General features: G+C 45.8%; 1 protein-coding gene across 3 annotated transcripts in view; it reads left to right on the top strand.

Moving 5' to 3' along the window:
• Positions 1-17,794, top strand: part of LOC144511193 (kelch-like protein 25) — a 44,824-nt gene extending 27,030 nt beyond the window's left edge. For 2 of the 3 annotated variants that reach the window (XM_078241265.1, XM_078241266.1), the window contains exon 3: positions 17,208-17,794. The gene's annotated coding sequence lies outside the window, so the exon portion shown is untranslated. Of the gene's footprint in view, positions 1-14,179; positions 14,237-17,207 lie in introns of all 3 variants that reach the window. The other variant, XR_013500761.1, reaches the window with a different exon arrangement.
• Positions 17,795-26,325: the final 8,531 nt, after the last annotated feature.

Here is a 26,325-nt window from a genome sequence, read left to right on the forward strand (position 1 = left end):
GTCCAACCTTTCCTGATAGTTGTAACCTCTCATTTCTGATGTTGTCCATCTTTTTTGACACTTCCTCTCATGCCTTTACATCCTTTTTCTAATCCGCGCACAGTGCTTTAAGCGTTGGCCTAAACAATCTTCTATCGCCTACAGGTTTGGCCGATAGCTGATGTGTGTGTGTGTGCTTTTATCTCCTTGTTCACCCTCAGAACTTTGAAATTGTGCGTTAGGGCCCCTCTCCTCTGCTGCTTCAGGCTGCCCTTTTAGGCCTCCTACTTAGGCATCTAAAGCAACAATTGGAGGGAGGAATTGAGAGAGATTTAATGTAGTCTTAATTTAAAAATTGACGTGGACTTCAGTAGGCGGTGAATCATCCCACGTGCTGAAAGCTCCCAATTGTGCTCTGTAATATTCATCATCAGTGTCAGAAAGTTCACCAGCATTGCTCTCATAGCAACAGCCTGATTCTGCAGGCCCCAAAAGGTTTAATTAACTGGTAGACACGGTGCTTTCCTCAAGCAGACTAATGAACGGGAACAAATTATTTTTCTTAAATTGGTTCCAAAGCATTTCATTCTCGTGAGGCTTTCAGTGCAGAGTCTAAGTGATAGATTTATTAATGTATTGGACACCTCAAAATGTGGGGGTACAGTTCTGTTATAAGTCCTCAAAGGCCCTTCACCAGAATCCCTTTATTTACAAGTCTGACAACAACATACAGAGTGCTCTCAGTTAGCAGCCTGCACTCGGAGTGCCAGAGGAACTGGTTAAGGAGAAAGCAAGAGGCTCCCTGATTGGCCCATCAGTTTGGCCCTTAATCAGGGAGTTCATATTCTAACAGGCCCACCTCAATTGCCTGATTAAAGTCATTACAAGTCCAAACTATATTTTGTTTCCCTCTTATTAGTATGGGTTATTTTTGTCCCCCTAGAACATAGAACAGAAACAAAAACAGAAAATGCTGGAAAATCTCAGCAGGTCTGACAGCATCTGTGGAGAGAGAATAGAGACAACGTTTAGAGGCTGGATGACCTTTTGTCAGAGCTCCGGTGGTTCCATTCTCTCTCCACAGATGCTGTCAGGCCTGCTGAGATTTTCCAGAATTTTCTGTTTTGGTTACAGATTCCAGCTTCTGCAGTATTTTGCTTTTATAGAACAGTACAGCACAGGAACAGGCCCTTCGGCCCAAGATGTTTTGCCAAACATGACACCAAATTAAACTAATCCCTTCTGCCTGCCCTTGGTTCATATCCTGCTATTTCTCGCATTTCAGGTGCTTATCTAAATGCCCCTATCGTATCTGCCTGCACCACCACTCCTGGCAGTGTGTTCCAGACACCTACCACTCGCTGGGTAAAAACTTGCCCCTTGCATCTCTTCTGTGCATCATTCCCGAGGCAAAAGGATATCCCCTTGCCAAGGTTTGACTTTAAGTTACTAGCTGGACAGTGGAAGGTCAGTGGGGTCACTCTAGAGCTTGAGTTGTCGGTGGAAATACATGAAAAACTAAATCCAGAACATAGCGGCTGCTAGATTGGCTCCCTATCCGCCATCTTAAATGTTCCTTCCCTAAATGCGCAAGGTTACGGGGATGGGCAGGCGGGGCAGGCGCATGGGTAAGATGTTCTTTTGGAGAGTCGGTGCAGATTCAATGGGCTGAATGGCTCCCTTCTCCACTGTAGGGCTTCTATGGTCAAATTCTTCCTTTTGTCAGTTGACTGCCTCTTTCAGTCCCCCTTCAAACAGGGTGTGGCCTCGTGTGACACCAGACCGTGCAGGCTGAAAGGTGCTGGGATTGACAGCCTAGGATCTGCGTTAGACAGATGCTGTCAGCCAGGCCAGCAGCTGCAGAATTGCAGTTGACCTCAGTGGAGATCAAAGCTGGAACTTAACTCACGTTCCCGCTCCTGGTCACTCCCTTGGGAGCTCCTTCTGTAATGGGCCTGTGTGCAAACCACAGACAAGGAGAGAGGATCAGATTTGGCTACGGTGCTCTTCCCAACTGAAAACCTCGCTAGGACTTTCTGTCTGACTCCACACGTACAACATGGTCGTTTGGGCGAGTCCCTGGATGGTGGCCGAGACCGTTGGAACTGTAACTGCTGGAGAAGCAAAAAAATTAATGAGATCGAGAAATTGAACAAGGGAAGGCAAAAAGTGACTGCCCTGCAAGAGTTAATTGAAAATCCTTTTGAGAGATCAAAGAGCCAGGAGCAGGCAATGATTATGGCATTGTTAGTCCCTAATTGCTCCGTGCCTGAATAATGGAAGCAGCATCCAAAATAGGAACAATGGAAGTAGCTGGGAACTTGGAGTGAAATCTCAAAGGCAGCTAAATCTGTGCCAAACTAGAATGGCTGTTTTGTTTTCAAGAATCACAGAACCCTACAGTGCAGAAGAGGCCCTTCGGTCCATCGAGTCTGCACCGACGCATGGAATGCCCTGACCTGCCCACCTAATCCCACTTGCCAGCACTTGGCCCATAGCCTTGAATGTTATGGCGTGCCAAGTACTCATCCAGCTGCTTTTTAAAGGATGTGAGGCGTCCCGCCTCCACCACCCTCCCAGGCAGCGCATTCTAGACCATCACCACCCTCTGAGTAAAAAGGTTTTTCCTCAAATCCCCCCCTAAAACCTCCCACCCCTCACTTTTAACTCGTGTCCCCTCATAACTGACCTGGCCCTTCAACTAAGGGGAACAGCTGCTCCCTATCCACCCTGTCCATGCCCCTCATGATCTCGAACGCCTCGATCAGGTCACCCCTCAGCCTTCTCTGTTCCAGAGAAAATAACCCAAGCCTATCCAACCTCTCCTTATAACTTAAATGTTCCATTCCAGGCAGCATTCTGGTGCATCTCCTCTGCGCCTTCTCCAGTGCGTTCCTATAATGTGGCGACCAGAACTGCGCACACAGGTTTGAACAGTTCCTCTCCATGCGAAGAAACAATGAATTGTGATGAGTTTAAAATGGCCTAAAATTCTTTTTAGTTGTCTTCATTTTAGCAATAATGTAATCTTAAATTTTATGGGCGGCACAGTGGCACAATGGTTAGCACTGCGCCAGGGACCCGGGTTTGATTTCCAACCTGGGTCACTATCTCTGTGGAGTCTGCATGTTCTGCCCTTATTTGCGTGGATTTCCTCCGGGTGCTCTGGTTTCCTCCCACAGTCCGAAAGACGTGCTGGTTAGGTGCATTGGCCATGTTAAATTCTCCCTCAGTGTACCCGAACAGGTGCCAGAGTGTGGCAACCAGGGGATTTTCACAGTAACTTCATTGCAGTGTTAATGTAAGCCTACTTGTGACACTAATAAATAAAACTGAAAAACATCTAAACCTGATGGCTGGAATTATACTGTCCCCCCCGCCACAGGAATCGGAGTGGGCGAGGGGCAGAGCATGGAAAGGTCTGTTGACTCAGGCGGGAATTTACGGTTTTGGACAAATGAGGCCACAAAATCCTGCCCAATATCTTATTTATAATACCAGTATATAGAACATAGAACATAGAACATTACAGCGCAGAACAGGCCCTTCGGCCCACGATGTTGCACCGACCAGTTAAAAAAAAAAAAAAACTGTGACCCTCCAACCTAAACCAATTTCTTTTCGTCCATGAACCTATCTACGGATCTCTTAAACGCCCCCAAACTAGGCGCATTTACTACTGATGCTGGCAGGGCATTCCAATCCCTCACCACCCTCTGGGTAAAGAACCTACCCCTGACATCGGTTCTATAACTACCCCCCCTCAATTTAAAGCCATGCCCCCTCGTGCTGGATTTCTCCATCAGAGGAAAAAGGCTATCACTATCCACCCTATCTAAACCTCTAATCATCTTATATGTTTCAATAAGATCCCCTCTTAGCCGCCGCCTTTCCAGCGAAAACAATCCCAAATCCCTCAGCCTCTCCTCATAGGATCTCCCCTCCATACCAGGCAACATCCTGGTAAACCTCCTCTGCACCCTCTCCAAAGCCTCCACATCCTTCCTGTAATGTGGGGACCAGAACTGCACACAGTACTCCAAGTGCGGCCGCACCAGAGTTGTGTACAGTTGCAACATAACGCTACGACTCCTAAATTCAATCCCCCTACCAATAAACGCCAAGACACCATATGCCTTCTTAACAACCTTATCTACTTGATTCCCAACTTTCAGGGATCTATGCACACATACACCTAGATCCCTCTGCTCCTCCACACTATTCAAAGTCCTCCCGTTAGCCCTATACTCAACACATCTGTTATTCCTACCAAAGTGAATTACCTCACACTTCTCCGCATTAAACTCCATCCGCCACCTCTCGGCCCAACTTTGCAACCTGTCTAAGTCTTCCTGCAAACTACGACACCCTTCCTCACTGTCTACCACACCACCGACTTTGGTGTCATCAGCAAATTTGCTAATCCACCCAACTATACCCTCATCCAGATCATTAATAAATATTACAAACAGCAGTGGCCCCAAAACAGATCCCTGAGGTACACCACTTGTAACCGCACTCCATGATGAATATTTACTATCAACCACCACCCTCTGTTTCCTATCCGCTAGCCAATTCCTGATCCAATTTCCTAGATCACCCCCAATCCCATACATCTGCATTTTCTGCAGAAGCCTACCATGGTGAACCTTATCAAACGCCTTACTAAAATCCATATATACCACGTCCACTGCCTTGCCCCCATCCACCTCCTTGGTCACTTTCTCAAAAAACTCAATAAGGTTAGTAAGGCACGACCTACCTGCCACAAAACCATGCTGACTATCACCTATCAATTCATTACTCTCCAAATAACTATAAATCCTATCCCTTATAATTTTTTCCAACATCTTGCCGACAACAGAAGTGAGACTCACCGGTCTATAATTCCCGGGGAAGTCTCTGTTCCCCTTCTTAAACAATGGGACAACATTCGCTAACCTCCAATCTTCTGGTACTATACCAGAGGCCAACGACGACCTGAAGATCAGAGCCAGAGGCTCTGCAATCACTTCTCTTGCCTCCCAGAGAATCCTTGGATAAATCCCATCCGGACCAGGGGATTTATCTATTTTCAGACCCTCCAGAATATCCTGCACATCCTCCTTATCAACTGTAATACTGTCTATTCTACTCCCTTGCAACCCAGTGTCCTCCTCAGCTATATTCATGTCCCCTTGCGTGAACACCGAAGAGAAATATTGGTTCAATGCTTCACCAATCTCCTCCGGTTCCACACATAACTTCCCTCTGCCATCTATAACTGGCCCTAAACTTGCCCTAACCAACCTTCTGTTCTTGACATACCTATAGAACGCCTTAGGATTCTCTTTAACCCTATCCGCCAAAGTCTTCTCATGTCCTCTTTTAGCCCTTCTAAGCTCGCTCTTCAACTCCCTCTTAGCCAATCTAAAGCTTTCTAGTGCACTACCCGAGTGCTCACGTCTCATCCGAACATAAGCCTCCTTTTTCTTTTTAACCAACAAAGAAACTTTTTTGGTGCACCACGGTTCCCTAGCCCTACCAATTCCTCCTTGCCTGACAGGGACATACCTATCACAGACTCGCAGTAGCTGCTCCTTGAAAAAACTCCACATGTCGGACGTTCCCAGTCCCTGTAATCTCCTAGTCCAACCTATGTTTCCTAATTCTCTCCTAATAGCCTCATAATTACCCTTCCCCCAGCTAAAACCACTGGCCCGAGGTTCATGCCTATCCCTTTCCATCACTAAGGTGAACGTAACCGAATTGTGGTCACTATCACCAAAATGCACACCAACTTCCAAGTCTAGCACCTGGTCTGGCTCATTTCCCAGCACCAGATCCAATGTAGCCTCACCTCTAGTTGGCCTGTCTACATACTGAGTCAAAAAACCTTCCTGCACGCTTTGAACAAAAACTGACCCCTCTAACGAGCTAGAGCTATAACAATTCCAGTCAATATTAGTCAAGTTAAAATCCCCCATAACAATTGCCCTATTACTTTCACTCCTAAGCAGGATTGACTCCGCAATCCTTTCCTCAACCTCTCTAGAACTTTTAGGAGGTCTATAAAAGACTCCCAACAGGGTGACCTCTCCTCTCCTATTTCTAATCTCCGCCCATACTACCTCAACAGATAAGTCCTCATCAAACCTCCTCTCTGACACTGTGATACAATCTCTGACCAATAATGCTACCCCTCCCCCTCTTCTACCTCCTTCCCTACTTCGACTAAAACATTTGAACCCCGGGACCTGCAGCATCCATTCCTGCCCCTGCTCTATCCATGTCTCTGAAATAGCCACAACATCGAAGTCCCAGGTACTGATCCACGCTGCAAGTTCACCCACTTTATTGCGAATACTCCTGGCATTGAAGTATACACATTTCAAACCCTGCTCCACCCCACCTCTGCAATGCCGTGCATTGCAGTCCCCATCCATGCATCCCTCACTTTCAGCCCCACTACTCAGGATCCCTCCCCCCCCCCGAATCAGTTTAAACCTCCTTGCATGGCCTTAGCAAATTTACCCCCCAGGATATTGGTCCCCTTCTGATTAAGGTGTAGACCATCCTTCTCATAGAGGTCACACCTTCCCCAGTACGAGCCCCAATTGCTTAAGTACCTGAACCCCTCCCTCCTGCACCATCCCCTCAGCCATGAATTCAAACCTTCCCTCTCCCTATTCCTCTCTAAACTATCCCGTGGTACAGGCAAGAGTCCAGAGATAACCACTCTGTCAGTCTTGGCCTTTAGTTTCCACCCCAACTCCATAAATCCCTGCCTAATATCCCCTTCCCCTATCCTCCCTATGTCGTGTGTCCCCACATGTACAATAACTTGTGGTTTATCTCCCTCCCCCCTAAGAATCCTGAATACCCTGTCAGACACATCCCGGACCCCAGCCCCTGGTAGGCAACACACCAACCCTGAGTCCCTACCTTTAGTTCCGACCCTCCTATCTGTCCCCTTAATTGTGGAGTCCCCAATCACAAGGCCCAGTCTTTTACAGCCCCTAACCACCTGAGCTTTCTCACTCGGCTCACCCCCAGAGATCTGCTCTCTATGCTCAGTTGATTCCTCCTCAACTGTAGCCTCCAGCACCGAAAACCTATTATGGAGGGGAACCGCCCCAGGGGATTGTCTTCCCGATTGCTTCTTACCCCTCCTCCTGGCATTGACCCAAGCCTCATTTCTAGGAGTTACTATTTCTCTATAACTCCTATCAACTTCCACCTCCGCCTCCCGAATTATGCGGAGTTCCTCTACCTCCCCCTCCAGCTCCTTTACACGCTCCTCCAGAAGCTGCAATCTAATGCACTTCTTACAACTAAAATCTCCTGAAACACTACTGGATTTCCTCACCACATACATCCCACAGGAGATGCAGCATACTGCCTGAACTGCCATCCCTGAAGCCATTACCAGCAAGAAAAAAAAAGAAAATATGTAGCAATTCTTTTGAAGTTTCATCTTCTCTCCTGAAGATGTACCTTTAAATTTCACCTGTAAAATGTCACTGAGGGCAGGCGATGGCCTAGTGGCATTATTGCTAGACTATCAATCCAGAAACTCAGTTACTGTTCCGGGGACCCAGGTTCAAATCCCACCATGGCATCTGGTGGAATTTAAATTCAATAAAAAATATCTGGAATTAAGAATCTACTAATGACTATGAAACCATTGTCAATTGTTGGAAAAATTCATCTGGTTCAGCCATGTCCTTTTAGGGAAGGGAATCTGCCGTCTTTACTTGGTCTGACCTACATGCAACTCCAGAGCCACAGCAATGTGGTTGACCCTCCATCCCCCTCGGGCATCTCGGGATGGGCAATAAATGGCAAAATACTGCAGATGCTGGAGTCTGAAACAAAAACAGAAAAAAGCTGGAGAAACTCAGCAGGTTTGACAGCATCTGTGAAGAGAGAATAGAGCCAGAGTCAGGATGGCTCTGTTCTCCAGCTTTTTCTGTTTTTGTTTCAAGGGTAATAAATGCTGGCCAGCCAGCGACGACCATGTCTCATAGAACCATAGAATCCCTACAGTGCAGAAGGAGGCCATTCAGCCCATCCAGTCTGCACTGACCACAATCCCACCCAGGCCTTATCTCCGAAACCACATGCATTTACTCTGGCTAACCCGCACATCTTTGGACTGTGGGAGGAAACCGGAGCACCCGGAGGAAACCCACGCAGACATGGGGAGAACGTGCAGACGCCACACAGACAGTGACCCAAGCTGGGAATCGAACCCGGGTCCCTGGCGCTGTGAGGCAGCAGTGCCGCCCCATGATTGAATAAAAAACATTACCCAGGGTTGGTGTGGAATTGGTTAGCGGGGGTGGGGGGGTCTTGATGTCATTCTCATCCTTTCTCATGCCATTCTCAGGGAAGGCAATGGCCTAGTGGTATTATCACTAGACTATTAATCCAGAAACTCAGTTCATGTTCTGGGGACCCAGGTTCAAATCCTGCCGCGGCAGACGGTGGAATTTGAATTCAATTTTTAAAAATCTGGAATTAAGAACCTGCTGATGACCATGAAACCATTGTCGATTGTTGGAAAAATCCATCTAGTTCACTAATGTCCTTTTAGGGAAGGAAATCTGCTGTCCTTACCTGGTCTGGTCTACATGTGACTCCAGAGCCACAGCAATGTGCCCTCTCAACCGCCCTCCAAGGGCAACAAGGGATGGGCAATAAATGCTGGCCAGCCAGCAATGGCCATGTCCCACGAATGAATTTTAAAAAAATCCATCTCTCCCAAACCTGTGCACCTGTCGGAAGGGCGAGTGAATGGGTACCCCTGGCTGATTTCCTCCACTCCCACGACACCTGTCCACCCCAGGGCTCACTGAAACAAGCCTGGTGGTGAGGTTAAGAGCTCTTCGCTGGGCTAACTCTGTGCAATTGAATCTGGGACCTAATAGAGCAGTTGGCTTCATTCTGCTTTACACATTGCAGGCACCCTATCCAGCACTGCTGGAGCTTTAAGTAATGAATATTAAACAAACACTTTATATAACTAGAACAAAGAGATAAAGAAAGGTTCAGAAGTGTGGTTGATTTTATTCTGAGAGTCAAAGTGGCTTCAGAAAATGACCAGCTGTGCCTAGATTGGTGACAATACGCAGACCTAGTTTAGTTGAATTGATGCAACTGTTATGGACTCAGCGAACGCAAAACTCGCAGATACTAGGTGGCTTTCAGAGCCACTGAATCGTTGGCTTCTCGAGTCTCCTGTCAAGTTGGTCTCCACCACAGCAGAACTGATTATGTGCTCTGTGATAAGGGAACAATGCAAGCCTGACAGGCTTTGTCTAGCAGACAGGTCATATTAAATCTGCGCCGTTCCACGTTGCTCTATTAAACTTCCTGCTCAGCTGTACAAAAGGTTCTCTGTGCTTTGAAAATTGTTGGATGCGGACGAGGTTGGTATTTATTAACCCATCCCTCACACCTGTAATATTTCAGTCCGTAGATATTTGGCCCACTGTGGACATCTTACTCCCAGTTTCATTCCCCGTGCTGAGGCAGCTCATCTCAACTGCGGGAACGTAGCAAAACTATCATCTGTTTCCATCATTAAGGTGGAGGCGAAAGTGGTCATGGTTCTTGCTCCTGATCGTTAAATAGTTATTGCTGCTGAACAGTAGCGGGTGGACGTTGTTTGAGAGTAATATTGCTCTTGGCTGCCACGTCAGATGACTAAATCATACAATCCCTACAGTGCAGAAGGAGGACATTCTGCCCATTAAGTCCTCACCGGCCCTCCGACAGAGTATCTTACCCAGGCCCTCTCCCTTGGTTTGATTTGATTTATTATTGTCACATGTATTGGTATACAGTGAAAACTATTGTCTCTTGTGCACTATGCAGACAAAGCATACCGTACATAGGGAAGGAAAGGAGAGAGTGCAGAATGTCGTGTAACAGTCATAGCTAGGGTATAGAGAAAGATCAACTTAATGCAAGACAGGTCCATTCAAAAGTCTGATGGCAGCAGGGAAGAAGCTGTTCTTGTGTCGGTTGGTACGTGTCCTCAGAGTTTTCTATCTTTTTCCCGATGGAAGAAAGTGGAGGAGAGTACGTCCGGGGTACGTTGGGTCCTTGATTATTCTGGCTGCTTTTCTGAGGCAGCGGGAAGTCTAGACAGTGTCAGCGGATGGGAGGTTGGTTTGAGTGATGGACTGGGCTTCATTCACGACCCTTTGTAGTTTATTGCAGTCTTGGACAGAGCAGGAGCCATACCAAGCTGTGATACAACCGGCAAGAATGCTTTCTATGGTGCATCTATAGAAATTGGTGAGAGTCGTAGTGGACATGCCAAAATTTCCTTAGTCTCCTGAGAAAGCAGCGTTTGGTGGGCCGCCTTAACTATAGCGTTAGCCTGGAGAGACCAGGACAGGTTGTTTCGTGATCTGGACACCTAAGAACTTGAAGCTCTAGCCCATTTCAACTTCGTTCCCATTGATATAGACAGGGACATGTTCTCTACTACGCTTCCTGAAGTCGATAACTATCTCCTTCGTTTTGTTGACATTGAGGGAGAGATTATTGTTGTCTCCCCAGTTCACCAGATTATCTCTTTTCTGTACTCCGTCTCGTCATTGTTTGAGATCCAACCCACTACGATGGTGTCATCAGCAAACTTAAATCGAGTTGGAGGGGAGTTTGGCCACACAGTCAGAGGTGTATAAGGAGTATAGTAAGTGGCTGAGGACACAGGCTTGCAGAGCACTGGATGATTGTGAAGGAGGTGTTGTTGTTTATCCTTACTGACTGCGGTCTGTGGGTTAGGAAGTCTAGGATCCAGTTGCAGAGGGAGGAGCCAAGCCCCAGGCCACAAAGTTTGGAGATGCTTCTCATAGGAATAATGGTGTTAAAGGCTGAGCTGCAGTCTATGAATAGGAGTCTGACATAGGTGTCTTTGTTATCTAGGTGTTCCAGGGTTGAGTGTAGGGCCAGCGAGATGGCGTCTGCTGAGGGCCTGTTGCAGCAATAGGCCAACTGTAGTGGATCCAGGCAGTCTGGGAGGCAGAAATTGATTTGTGCCATGACTAACCTTTTGAAGCACTTCATAATGTTGGGTGTCAAAGCCACTGGATGATAGTCATTAAGGCACGCTGCCTGGCTTTTCTTTGGTACCGGGATGATGGTCGTCTTCTTGAAACAGGTAGGGACCTCAGATTGGTGTAAAGAGAGATTGAAGATGTCTGCGAATACCCCGCCAGCTGGTCCGCGCAGGATCTGAGTGCTCGTCCGGGTACCTCACCTGAGACCGTTGCTTTCCTTGGGTTGACTTTTTGGGACACGTAGGGGTAATTTAGCATAGCCAATCCACCTAACCTATACATCTTTGGCTGTCAGTCACTGAAGGATGGACACTAGAAAAGCAGTGCTAGTGCCTGTGGGATCATATGTTTCACCAGGCAAGCAATCTTATTACCACTCTGGTTTGAAGTAGCGATCATGCAGAAATCTTGTCTAATGTTGGCTCTACATCAAACTGCTTGTTTTCTCCCTTTGGCTCTGGTAATGAAACTATAAACTTGCATTAATTAACACCTCAAAAATGAAGGACTTTCTAAATGTCATGAAGTTGCGAATAAATGTGATGCCTTCCTTATAGAAAATGTGACTACACCAGCAAGTACTAATAGAAATATCTTTGGATTAGTTTTTGTATCCTTATTCACTGTAAGACTAAAGTATAACTAATATGTTAATTTTGCTATTTTTTTTATGTGGGTGAGCTCATAAAACGTCATTTTAAAGTTGGGAGCATAACTACATTTAAATTTATTTATTAGTGTCACAAGTAGGCTTACATTAACACCAATGAAATTACTGTGAAAATCCCCTAGTCGTCACACTCCGGCGCCTGTTCGGGTACACTGAGGGAGAATTTAGCATGGCCAATCCACCTAACCAGCACGTCTTTCGGACTGTGGGAGGAAACCGGAGCACCCGGAGGAAATCCACGCAGACACAGGGAGAACATGCAGACTCCGCACAGACAGTGACCCCCCAAGCCAGGAATCGAATCCGGGTCCCTGGCGCTGTGAGGCAGCAGTGCTGTGCCACTGTGCCGCCCCAAATAGACCAATGACTCCATCATAGGGGAGGAAACCCACAAGGAACAAGGTCGATGTATCCACTACTCTTAGGTTGGCACCAGGCAAGAGAGAAGCAACCCAGACTTGTTCAAGGTGTCAGGAGGGAAGAAAGGTTGTCATTTAAAGAGTGTCTCCTCATGACTCTCGGGAATGTTGCAGAGCAATGATTTGCTATGCAGGCAAACAGCAGCTCCTTTAATAAGCACAGCAAGATCCCAAAATACCCATGAGGGAAATGACTGAACCTTTTGTAGTTTTAGTTAAAGGAATGCCTACCAGGACACCAATGCAGCATGGGATGTCTCATTATTTACATTTGTCTAACAGCTGTGTAAAACATATGGCAGAATTCTCTGGCTGTTCACGCCGGCGGGATTTTCTGGACCCAGTGAACGGAGATTTGCCCGAGCACTAAATTCTCCATCCTCGCTGACAACAGTGGTGGGATGTGAATGGTTGGAAAATTCCAGCCATGATTTCTATATGAGAGAAGAAAAAATATCTTGCGTATGGGAACAGATGGGGGATGACCAAGACAGTTAAAAGGATGAATCTTGAGAAGTTTTTTTTGTTTGGAAGGTGGGTGGATAAGAGTGAGTTCCAGAAAGGATGGCCACTCAGCAGCTGAGGGTTTTGCCCCAATGTTGGGGTGAATGGACCGAGGTGGGGTGGGTGGGGGAATGGATGTGGGCACAGGGGTGCCAGAGCTAGAACAAGCACAGGTCACCTCAGTTTTACATTCCTACTGAAGGGCTGCCCGCAATTCAGCTCTGGAGTGTCAAGTTATGGCTATACCACTGCTTAATTCCATCCCCTCCTGAGTTTCGGGTGTTACCACGCTATGCCAAGGTGAAAACCATGCACCACCCAGTTTCACAGAACTCCCATTGAAACGCCTCATGCACAGGCACAGCAGAGCGCTGTGATATCCTTATGTTTGTGTTGTTAAGCCAGGAAAGTTTACTGTGTTTCTGTTAACAATACCATTCAGGTGATCTTCCTTTCACTCAGAAAGACTCCTTTGTATTTTTCATGTCATCGGTTGACTTGTTTTCCAAAGATTGCCGGAAAGGGCAGTGTTCGGATTCTGAGCCAGGTGAAAGGAAGAACTATCAAATGGCAATACCCTTGAGAAGTGCAATTAGAGCCTATAAATACCTTAAAGAATGGTTGACCTAGACAGGAAGGGAGGAGCATTGCCTTTCTCTCCAGTTCAAGACAAGAGAAAGTGTCTGTAAAAGACTAGGCCTATGCACACAAGTCAAACTTTGACCCCTGTAACTGTTGCACTGTCCTTCTCCATAAAGCTTTATTTTCAGTTATTTGTAAGCTTTGAAAACGTCTCCTTTGATACACCCTGCCCCCAACTTTCTTTAATTCAGTGATTTGAACTTGGATTAAGGGGTCCAACAAAAAAAAACACTTACCTTCCTATTCTCCATGTGTCTCTTGAGATGAAGCCTTGGGATTGTTTGACCTTGAAATTTTCTGTCCTTTTAGGGCAGCACGGTGGCACAGTGGTTAGCACTGCTGCCTCACAACGCCGGGAATCCAGGTTCAATTCTGGCCTCAGATGACTGTGTGGAGTTTGCACGTTCTCCCCGTGTCTGCGTGGGTTTCCTCCAGGTGCTCCGGTTTCCTCCCACAGTCCAGAGATGTGCGGGTTAGGTTGATTGGCCGTGCTAAATTGACCCATACGCCGGAATTCTACTGCCCCACCCGCCACGGAATCAGAGCGGACGAGGGGCGGACAGCGGGAATGTCTGTTGATCTTGGGTGCAATTTTCCAGTCCAGACAGGAAAACCCCGCCCTTAGTATCAGGGGGATTAGCAGGGTAAATGCACGGGGTCACGGAGATAGGGCCTGGGTGGGATTGCTGTCGGTGCAGGCTCGATGGGCCAATTGGCCTCCTTCTGCACTGTAAGGATTTAATGGTTCTATAATTTTAACACTGCAGCAAGTTATAAAGCGTTAAACCTAACACTGTCGGTGCTTTCTACACTGGGAAATATATGTAATGTATTTCCTTGTTTTTTTACATTGACTCTCCTTCACGTTGATTTGGCTTGATTGGTGGCACTCTTCCTCTGATTCGAAGGTTGTGGGTTGATTATCTTCTTGGTGTTTCAATAGAGGGTTAGACCCAGCTTCAGGGGTGAGTATTCTTCACATCTGAACCCATGCATCCTGCATCAATCCTGATACAAGACATCGAGGGTGTCAGTCCCAGTTGGTCATAGCGAGAATTGCACCAGAATTTCCCAACACATTGGGGTCCCTCAGATTAACTTTTCCCAACTTGTCCCATGTTCTTGGGTTTGTTTAAGTGGATTGTGTCCCTTTAGGAATTATGTGTGCACTCGATATTGAGCAGAGAGAATCTCTACTTATGTACTTTCCATGGCAGTTTTTTTGTTTGAATCTTAATGCAATTTTGTGGTTGCATTTGGTTGTGAAGGCTCAGTTGTTGAGTTTAAGAAAATGATTGATAAATTTCTACATGTTAAAACATCAAGTGATCCTGGGATAGTGCAGCAAAATGGTGTTAATGTCGAAAACCAGCCATGATCTCATTGAATGTTAGATTGGACTCAAAGGCCTACCACTGCTCCTATTTCTTAGATTCTGCCACCTTACATGCCTGAGGCCTGAAGGCCTTGTGCGCTGAAGTTTGAAGTTTTAAAAAAAAGTTTCTTTATTAATGTCACAAGTAGGCTTAAATTAACACTGCAATTCTCTCTTCCGTCGGGAGAAAGATACAAAAGTCTGAGGTCACTTACCAACCGACTCAAGAACAGCTTCTTCCTTGCTGCCATCAGACTTTTGAATGGACTTACCTTGCATTAAGTTGATCTTTCCCTAGCTATGACTGTAACACTTCATTCTGCTCTCTCTCGTTTCCTTCTCTATGAACAGTATGTTTTGTTTGCATAGCACGTAAGAAACAATACTTTTCACTGTGTACTAATTCATGTGACAACAATTAATCAAATCAACGAAGTTACTGTGAAAATCCCCTAGTCGCCACACTCCTGCGCCTGTTCGGGTACACTGAGGGAGAATTTAGCACGGCCAGTGCACCTAACCAGACTGTGGGAGGAAACTGAAGCACCCGGAGGAAACCCACACAGTCACGGGGAGAATGTGCAGACTCCACACAGACAGAGACCCAAGCCGGGAATTGAACCCGGGTCCCTGACGCTGTGAGGCAGCAGTGCTAGCCACTGTGCTGCCCTAAGTGAAGCCTGCTTCCCAATCTCTCTCAAAATAGCTCTGAAGCAGTCGAATGAAGCTGATACCAGTGAGCTGAGGGAATTTGCTTACAGGAATGACCAAACTTGACAGTGTTGTCCTCCCACAATGGCTCTGAGAGCTTCACGTGGCTCTTTCGCCTTCAGTCTGACTGTTGTTACACTTTATTCGCCAGTTTTCCTCTCATCCCCTTCAAAGTAAAAAGTTCCTCCAATGAAAATACTCATCTTTATCAGCCCGGTTGACAGCCAGACAGATTTATTGCCAAGCACTCTGGTTTCATTCAGTAAGAGGTGAAATAAGGAGCACTTTTTTCCCTTTCTGCGCCCCATGTTCTGCTTTCCTCTGCTTCCATCTCCAAGCAGTAGACAGTTAAATATTAGCAAGGATTGGGAATGAGTCCAATCCTGATATGCACACGGGAGTTGTTGGATAGAAATCAAAAGCAGGGATATTGGATGTTTTAACTGCAGAGTCATCGGAGAGTTCTCTGGAAATCTATTTATAGATTAGTCAGATACCTAGTTCGTGACATCTGTTTTCCAACTTCCCAAAGTCAATTTCAGATGTGTTTGCGATACTTGTTAATGTGTTCCAACACATGCTTCTTTACAATTCTTTACAGTTGTTAAAACCTCAGTTATTTCTTGACGCCTATTTTGTGTTTACAAGCCAACAAGCCCAACGTGAGTAATAAAAACAAAACGTTGGAAATACTCACCAGGTTTGGCAGCAGCAGTGAAGAGAGAGTTAATGTTTCGAGTTGAATACGACCCTAATTCAGAACTGAAGTAATGTGATGAGTTTTATGCAGGGGGTTGAGGGTATTGGGAAGGGGGTAGGGGTGGGGCTGGTAGAGGAAGAACAAAAGGGAAAACTGTGGGATAAGATGGAGGGTGGCAGAGATTAAACGGCAAGAGAAATCATGGAACGAAAGGCAAAGGGAGTGGTAATGGTGATTGTAGTAAAGAAACAAATCATTTGTCCAGACTGAGGGCGGAATCTTATAGCCGTCCAGCGGGAATTTCTGGTCTCGCTGCAGTGAACGGAGATTTAACTGAGCGCCAGATTCTCCATCCTCGCTTGTATTGACACTGTCTAAACTTCCCGCTGCCTCGGAAAAGCAACCAGCAAAATTAAGGACACCACGCACCCCAGACATACTCTCTTCCACCTTCTTCCATTGGGGAAAAGATACAAAGGTCTGAGGTCATGCATAAAAGCCAATTACTGCGGATGCTGGAATCTGAAACCAAAAGAGAAAATGCTGGAAAATCACAGCAGGTCTGGCAGCATCTGTAAGGAGAGAAAAGAACTGACGTTTTGAATCCAGGTGACCCTTCACAAAGGGATTGGAAAGGGTGCAGAAGAGATTTACCAGGATGTTGCCTGGTTTGGAGGATATGGACTATGAAGAAAGGTTGAACAAACTTGGATTGTTTTCATTGGAGCGTTGGAGGATGAAGGGGGACCTGATAGAGGTTTACAAGATTATGACAGGCTTGGATAGAGCGGATAGTCAGAGCCTTTTTCCCAGGGTCGAAGAGTCAATTACACGGGAGGGATAGGTTGAGAGTGAGAAGGAGAAGGTTTAAAAGAAATGTAAGGGGTAAGGTTTTCACATACAGGGTGGTGAATGCCTGGAATGCGCTGGGGGATGTGGTGGAAGCAGATTCTGTAACAAGGTTCAAGAGGCATCTGATTAGGTACATGAAGAGGCAGGGAATAGAGGGATATGGACCATGTAGAGGTAAGAAATTATTAGATTAGAGAGGCATGTGTGTCGGCACAGACTTGGTGGGCCGAAGGGCCTGTGCTGTACTGTCCTTTGTTCTTGTTCTTTGACGCGATGCTCTGTTCTGCTTTGTCCGCAGGATATTTTTGCACCAAGCTGCCAGTGGCTGGCCCCTCCCAGGATCTTGGACAACGGCTTCCCTCGGCTTTCGACGGAGCAGCAGACTGCAAAACCTGTGCCTGGCCAGCGGATCAGATGGACTGCCATTGTTAGTGTAGCTGGGAGTTTGAAAAATGATGTATCATTTAGAAGCTTTAGAGGAAATGAAGGAGGAGATTGGGGGGTGGGGGGGTAAAATTAAACTATTGAACTTGACGTTGCCCTGACAACTTTGGAACTTGCCTGAGGGTGTTCTTGGCACCATTGGCCCAGCTGGTTGTGAGAAAGCAGTGCTGTTTTATCTAGAAACCTGTTCAATTGCACAGAGCCAGCTTTCGAGGGAACTGCTACCATTTATGAAAGGGATTTTTTTATGGGGGAAAGAGCAGTAGATCACCATTAGAGAATTTGGCGAGTTACTTTGAATATTTCAGGAAAACGCACACCTTTCTAAAATTTTGTTACTAGCAGTTACATCAGAAATAGATTAATCTTTTGAAATGTCTTTTTCAAATATCAGTTGGGAATTACTGTGGAACATGCAACTCAATAAAAGCGATTTCTGTGTATTGTATTGGATACGTTTTTAATTATAAAATAAAATTCAAACAAGAAATAAATCTTGAGGACTCTATTATGAAGCATAAAGGAAGAGGATTGGAAATGTATTTTTCTCGTTAAAATATGGAACACATTACCACAAGGAATAATCAAAGATGTGTGAATCAGCCTGAGAGAGTATGTTGTGTCTAACCACAGGAGAACCCAGGTCTGGAAACTAATCCATAGTTTTACAGTTTGTCACAGCCAGGGTGTAGAGAAAGATCAATGAAATATATAATAGGAATATTTAAAAGTTTGATGACAGCAGGGAAGAAGCTGTTCTTGAGTCGGATGGTACGTAGGCTTTTGTATCTTTTTCCTGACAGAAGAAGGTGGAAGAGAGTATGTCTGGGGTGCGTGGAGTCCTAGATTAAGCTGGCTGCTTTCCCGAGGCAGCGGGAAATGTAGACAGAGTCAATGGATGGGAGGTTTGAGTGATGGACTGGGCTACGTTCACAGCCCTTTGTAGTTTCTTGCAATCTTGGACAGAGCAGGAGACATACCAAGCTGTGATACAACCAGAAAGGATGTTTTCTTTTGTGCATCTCTAAAAATTAGTGAGTCATAGTGCCAAATTTCCTTAGCCTCCTGAGAAAGTAGAGGCGTTGGAGGGCTTTCTTAACTATAGGGTTGGCGTGGAGGGACCAGGCCAGATTGTTGGTGATCTGGACACCTATACCGAAATTTTACCACCTCGCTTGCCTGAGGCTCGTAAGATTCCACCCGAGGCCAACGGAGAATGTCGTTCTGTGAACCTCACCCGCCCCGATTCCGGCCCCAGAAACTTGAAGCTCTTGACAATTCCCACTTCATCCCTGTTGATGTAGACAGGGGCATGTCCTCCACTACACTTCCTGAAGTCAATAACTATCTCCTTGTTTTACTGACTTTGAGGGAGAGATTATTGTTGCTGCACCAGTTCACCAGTATCTCTACCACTTTTCTGTACTCTGTCTCATCATTGTTTGAGATCCGACCCTTAACGGGGATGTCATCAGCAAACCTGAAAATTGAGTTGGAGGGGAATTTGGCCACACGGTCAGAGGTGTATAAGGAGTATAGTAAGGAGCCGAGGACACAGTCTTGTGGGGCACCGATGTTGACGATGATCGTGGATACTGCAGGTATTGGATACTGAAGGGGGGAAGGGAGGATATAAACATAGGAATTAGGAGCAGTAATAGGCAAATTTAGCCCTCCGAGCCTGCCCCGCCATTCAATCAGTTCATGACTGATCTCTTCCTGGTCTTAAATCCACCTCCCCACCTTTCCCCATATCCCTTTAACCCATCTTTTTTATCAGAAATATATCTATCTCCTTGAAAGCATTCAATGATTCAGACTCCATCTACAAATTCACCACCCTCTGTGAGAAGTAGTTCCTCCTCATCTCAGTTTTAAATCTACCGCTTCTCAACCTATACCTGTGACCTCTTGTTCTAGATTGCCCCACACGGGGAAACATTTGGTCTATATTTACTTTATCAATTCCTTTTTAGTATTTTATATACCCTGATCAGATCCCCTCTCATCCTTCTAAACTCCAGCGAGGAAAAGCCCAAACTGTTTAATCTCTCCTCATACATCAACCCTTTCATCCCGGAATCAATCTTCTCTGAACTGCCTCCAATGCCACCACATCCTTCTTCAAATAAGGAGACCAAAACTGGACACAATACTCCAGATGTGATCTCACCAACACCCTATACAATTGCAACAACACTTCTCTACTTTTATACTCCAGTCCTTATGCAATAAATGCTAACATTCCATTTGCCTTTATAATTACATGCTGTACCTGCATACCAACTTTCTGTGATTAATGAACAATGACACCCAGATCCCTCTGCCCGGACACATTTTGAATCCGCTTTTCATTTAGGTAATAATTTGCCTATCCATTTTTTTCAGCCTAAATGGATAACATTGCACTTATCCACATAAACGCCATCTGCCAAATAAGGGGTCCAGACACAGGAGGAGCCCATGATCCCCTCTCCCTGGCTTTGTCTCCACACATCTTCCAAGATTTCTGCACTTCAATTCTGGCCACTTGCCTTTCCTGGATTTTGTTCGCTCTGAGTCCTGGAATCTTCTCCCTGAACTTATATACCTTTTCCTCCTTTTGACCTTAAGACCTGCTCCCTTGGCCCAGCCTTCTGGCCTAATATCTCCTTCAATAGCTCAGTGTCAAGTTTAGTTTTTTAATCGTTCCTGTGAACCGTCTTGGGTTATCTTACTGTGTTAACACGGCATGTTGTAATGGCAAAGAAAAATTTCAAGGGCCATTTGGCAGTACAGAACTTGAGCATTGCTGAAAAATAAAGACTTTTCTGTCGAAGCTTTTCATCTTGCATTCATCAGGACATTCGCAGGAATAAAAACCCAAACGAGACAATGGCCGAAATTCTCCCGTCCCGCACACTGTGGGAGTCGTAGCGGACGGGATAGAAAATTCAGAGGACCATTCAAAAGCCCGTTCAGCTGTGGCGGGAATGTCTGGTCTTGGGTCGAGCACAGCTGGAGAAGCCCACCCAACATCTTATACCATATGAGAAGAGGGTGCTGATTGGTTGGCAAGTGGATTTCTCATTGGTAGAGGCGTTGCCATGGGGAATGCACCAATTCAAAGTTATCATTTCCAAGATAATAATAGAAGAGGAAGGCCATTAAGCCCAACGAATCCATCCTTCCCTAGAAGTCTATAATCTCCCTTTATTCTGCCTTACTGCCCCTTAAATGACTCCAGAGTGTTTCTATTCCTCTTCACAGACACCAATACAGTTAGAAATAGCTCTTTGTGCGAAAGAGCACTTCCCAATATTGATCCTGAACTCATCCCAATTTGTACCTCCTACCCCACAGAGTAGCTGCGGAAGAAAGGAACCTGTGTTACTTCACTACAGGAAAGTGATAGCACTGTGCACGTGTATTCCTAACGTTTGGCCATGTATTCAATTGTGGCCAAACATTTTATTACCTTTTAAAACATCAGGAATTCTGGTGGCTTTAAAACAGCCGCTTCTATTTGATGAAAAGAATGCCAACTTTTTTTTCTGCCGTTAGATTACCTCATCCCCTTGCGATCTCAGAAGTCACTAACATCCGTTCTAAGGATTAATCTGTCTGATTCAATTAGTGCCAAACAAGCAGTTTTTAAGGAGTAAGAAATTGTTCCAGTCATGCTGGGTAATTGGTCGGCCCTTTTGTTTCAATGCGGTGAACCAGAGCAGCTGGTGATGCTGAGCTGAGCTCCTGTCAATCATAATTACCAAACCCAGTGCAGGGTGGTCCTCGGGTTTCTCCTTTACCTCTCCAACAGCCTCCTGGCCAAAGTCGAGAAATATACATCCTGCAACACAGGCTAGAAGCCTTCATCCATTAATAGAAACATAGAAGATAGGAGCAGGAGGAGGCGCTTTGGCCCTTCGAGCCTGCTCCGCCATTCATCACGGTCATCCAATCAATAGCCTAATCCTGCTTTCTCCCTATAACCTTTGATCCTATTCGCCCCAAGTGCTATATCCAGCCACCTCTTGAATACATTCCATGTTTTGGCATCAACTACTTCCTGTGGTAGTAAATTCCGCTTTGGGTGAAGAAATGTCTCCTCACCTCCATCCTCCATTGGGGTGTGGAATGGACTGCCTGCAGTGATAGTGGAGTCAGACACTTTAGGAACATTTAAGCGGTTATTGGATAGGCACATGGAGCACACCAGGATGATAGGGAGTGGGATAGCTTGATCTTGGTTTCAGATAAAGCTCGGCACAACATCGTAGGTCGAAGGGCCTGTTCTGTGCTGTACTGTTCTATGTTCTATAAACAGTCTACCCTGTACCTTCAGACTGTGACCCCTGGTTCTGGACCCTCCACTATCAGGAAAATCCTTCCTGCATTTACCCTTTCTAGTCCTGTTAGAATTTTATAAGTCTCTATGAGATCCCCCCTTATTCATGCGAACTCCAGCGAACAATCCTAACCTAGTCATGGTTATGACATGATCATGATTGATTATTGAACTCAATAGCCTGATTCTGCCTTCCCCCCCCATATCCTTTGATCCGCTTCACCTCAAGTGCTATATCTAATTGCTTCTTGGAAACATTCAATGTTCTGATCTCAACTACTTTCTACGGTGGTGGATTCCACAGGCACACCACTCTCTGGATGAAGAGAATGAGAACACCCTCTGATCTCCTGCATCATTGTCCAGAGACCTTCAGGAGGAATGGCCATTTGGATGAGTTACTGAAGGGAATGCAATGGCCCTTGGACTGGACCTCAGCAAGGATATCACCTGCATCCTAATCATCTCATTCTAAGAACGTATAGCCCTGTGGAGAAACCCTCAAGGCCAATAAGCTCCTTTCATTCTCAGATCAATCCCGTCTATTGAACTTCTCAGTACATTTCTGAGTCAAACATGCATCCAATTTGCTTTGCCCTCCGCTTATCCTGTTCACTTCAAGCTTCTTCCTTGATATCTAATATCACTCTCTTACATTTTTGTTCAAATGCTTCCCTTAGGACTTCCTTTTTTTGTCCTAACTTGATTATTTTTAAATTTGTGTCATAGTGCGGTTGCTGTGTAGCGGGTAATTTAAACTAATGTGGTTTAAAATTCGAATAAATACTTTTGAACACATTGATGGCTTCACCAAAGTAAGGAACAGAGGGACCGCTTCCCCGTTTGTTTAAAGGTTACCTTTCCCAGTGACCACAGAAAATCATCCGCACTCTCTTTTGATCTTCTTACCACAGTAAGCAATATGTGGACTTTGAGCTTTATTTAATCAGTCAGGAGGGTACCATGTCTCACCAAGAAGACAAACATGAGAGAGCCACAAAGCCTGTCTAATGCTGAATGAACCCTAAACTCCACAAGTTACTGTGTCACCCATCCTTGTGGACTACATATGTCCACTCACTCTTAGCTACAATTGGAAAGAGTGTGTGTGTGTGTGTGTGTGTGTATGTGGTGATTGGGGTTAGGTGTGATGCCATCCACTGTCAAATAGCCTGTAAACCCTCTCACCTGAAGAATTAGCAATCGACCGAGGTCTGGGCCCAGTGCCCATGGTTAAAGTCAAAGCTTGTTTATTAGTCACAAGTAAGGCTTACATTAACACTGCAATTAAGTTACTGTGAAATTCCCCTAGTCGCCACATTCTGGCACCTGTTCGGGTCAATGCACCCTAACCAGCACGTCTTTCAGAATGTGGGAGGAAACCGGAGCACCCGGAGGAAACCCACACAGACACGGGGAGAATGTGCAGACTCCGCACAGACAGTGACCCAAGGCAGGAATCGAACCCGGGTCCCTGGTGCTGTGAGGCAGCAGTGCTGACCACTGTGCCACCGTGTCACCCATGGGAACCGGTGACTTCAATAGAGGATTAAGGGATAAAATTGGCCCTCCAGCCATCCAGCCCACACTGGCTAAGTGCCTGTGGCTCGGTGAGACTTTCCCCTTCAGTACTTACAATGCTCCAATGAGGTTGGGCCACAGGAGCCCCCCCAATGCTGCATGGCCATGGCTGTGCAAACCACCCCACACCCTCTTTAGAAGCTTATCTCTGATTTAATCTCAATGTCGCGGGACAGAAATTAAGCTTGGATTCAGCTTTGCTTCGATGTTGCAATCTGGTGATGGGTGAATGGGCGCTTCTCTCTAAATTAGCTCTGGGACAAACAATTGCACTTTGATTGCAGAAACTGGCCAAGGATGAAGGTAAGCCCATCTGTCAGGCTGAGCTACATCATACATTCACTCAACCAGATGGGAGGAGCCTCCCCAGCCTGGGGCCCTGACTAAAAAAAGATGAACTTGCATTTACAGAGTTAATTCCCAGAAACATCTCCAGAGTGCTTCAAATGCAATGACTTACTTTGATCTGAGATGACAGTTGCCTTAACGCACTCAGCAAGATCTCACCAGCAGAGGGTTAACGACCAGGCGTTCCACGTTTGAGGTGGTGTTTGAGAAAGAAATGCTAACCAGCATGCCGGATATAATCCCTGCTCCTCCTCAAACAGGGTTAGGAAGAGACTTTGCAAAAACAGGATCTAAAATTTGAATGACCCACAAGTCAGAGCATTGGTATGATGAAGTGAAACTCTTGTCCTTATAAAACAGAGCGTCCCCTAACTTACCGCCTGCAACAGGTTAGAGTTATAGAAATGACATGTAATTCAGGGCATTTTATCTATTTTCACTATTCATTCTCAGGAAACGCTGGGAAGGCAAGGCCAGCATTTATTGCCTATACCTGTTCTGAAGAGGTGGTGGTGAAAGGTAGTGGTGAGCCACCTTCGTAAACTGCCGCTGTCCATGTACTGTTCAGGTCGGGACTTCCAGGATTTTGACCCAGTGATGATGGAGGAATGGCAACATATTTCCACTCAGTCTCTCAAACTCAGCCTGTGTTCTCCCAAGAATGAATAATTAAAAAAAATGAAATGCCCTGAATTACGTGTCATAGAATCATAGAATCCCTGCAGTACAGAAGAAGGCCATTCGGCCCATCAAGCCTACACCGACAACAATCCCACCCTATCCCTGTAACCTCACGTATTTACCCAGCTAATCCCCCCAAAACTAAGGTCAATTTAACATGGCCAATCAACCTAACCCGCACATCTTTGGACTGTGGGACGAAACCGGAGCACCCGGAGGAAACACTTTAGACACTTTAGGAACATTTAAGCGGTTATTGGATAGGCACATGGAGCACACCAGGATGATAGGGAGTGGGATAGCTTGATCTTGGTTTCAGATAAAGCTCGGCACAATATCGTGGGCCGAAGGGCCTGTTCTGTGCTGTACTGTTCTATGTTCTATGTTCAGACACAGGGAGAACGTGGAAACTCGACACGTACAGTGACCCAAGCCGGGAATCAAACCCGGGTCCCCAGTGTTGTGAGGCAGCAGACCACTGTGCCACAGTGCTGCCCTTGGTGGGTGTGTCATTTGTATAACATTGCTGGTGAACCTGTTGTGCTGTTGCACACAGTAAGTTAGAACATTGAGAGTGCAGAAGCAGGCCATTCAGCCCATCGAGTCTGCATTGACTCTCTGAAAGAGCATCTAACCCAAGCCCTATAGCCGTAACCCTATGTATTTAGCCCTGTGAAGGCCTCGTGGTATTATCGCTAGACTATTAATCCAAAAACTCAGCTAATGTTCTGGGGGCCCAGGTTCTGCTGTGGCAGGATTTGAATTCAATAAATAAAATTTGGAATTAAGAATCTATGGCTGACCATGAACCCATTGTCAATTGTCAAGAAAACCCATCTGATTCACCAATGTCCTTTAGGGAAGGAAATCTGCCGTCCTTACCTGGTCTGACCTACATGTGACTTCAGAGCCACAGCATTGTGGCTGACTCTCAACTGCCCTCCAAGGGCAACTACGGATGGGCAATAAATGCTGGCCAGCCAGCGATGCTCATGTCCCACAAATAAATTTTTAAAAATGTTAATCCGCTAACCTACACATCCTGGGACAACTGAGCATGCCCAACAACCTAACTTGCACATCTTTGGACTGTGGGAGGAAACCAGAGCACTCGGAGGGAACACAAACAGACAGGGGGAGAACGTGCAAACTCCACACAGACAAGGAATTGAACCAGGGTCCCTGGCACTATGAGGCATCAGTGCTAACCACTGTGTCACTGTGCTGCCCACGGATTATTTTTTATAAGAACAAGTGTTTCACTTTATCAGGACTTGTGGGTCATTAAAATTATAGATTTTGGGTTTGAAAATATGATACAGTTTATCGTAGGGCAAAATAGCTTTGAGTTACCATTTAAACAGGCTCCATTTGTATCCCCCAATCTTCATGAGAAGAGATTAAATCCCAGCCTCGAGATATTTACTGCTCCAGTAATAAGAAGGAATGATTAATGGTTCATAAAGCCTCTGCAAGCAACATCAATCACGTATCGCAGTACAATCAGTTATAATAGGAATCATTTGACACCGCCATGTGGAATGTATATGCAGTTACTGATCCCACTCCCTCAATAAATGATGAATGTAACTAGGCCCTCCCAGATTTTGTCATCTTTTCCTTAAGGCTGTCTTGACCTAAGCAACATTATTAGCTTCGGATAATTTATATCTTAATTACTCGCACACTTCATCCCCTCAACCACTTCTCCCCCCTCATGTTTCTAGTCTCACAATGCACCTGTAGGAAAAGGATCGCTGGGCAATGTTTATGGGTGGGTTCCCTAATGGGCCACTTTGAGTGATTGATATTCCGACTATTTCGCTCTGTTGTGTAGAAACACCTGGATATAACCTGGCATCTCCCTGCACTGATTTATTCGTGATTGGAGAGCCAGTGTGATGGGACTGTGGTTACTAATGTCTGACACAAGGTGGGCAGTCCTTTTGTTGTTGATCTGCACTAAATCGAATCGCTTAATGAGTGAAGATGAACGTGCAGAATGAACATGGTGTTTTGACCCTTCAAGCTATTT

Source organism: Mustelus asterias, chromosome 24 (genome assembly GCF_964213995.1).
Source record: "Mustelus asterias chromosome 24, sMusAst1.hap1.1, whole genome shotgun sequence".
Lineage (NCBI taxonomy): Eukaryota > Metazoa > Chordata > Chondrichthyes > Carcharhiniformes > Triakidae > Mustelus > Mustelus asterias.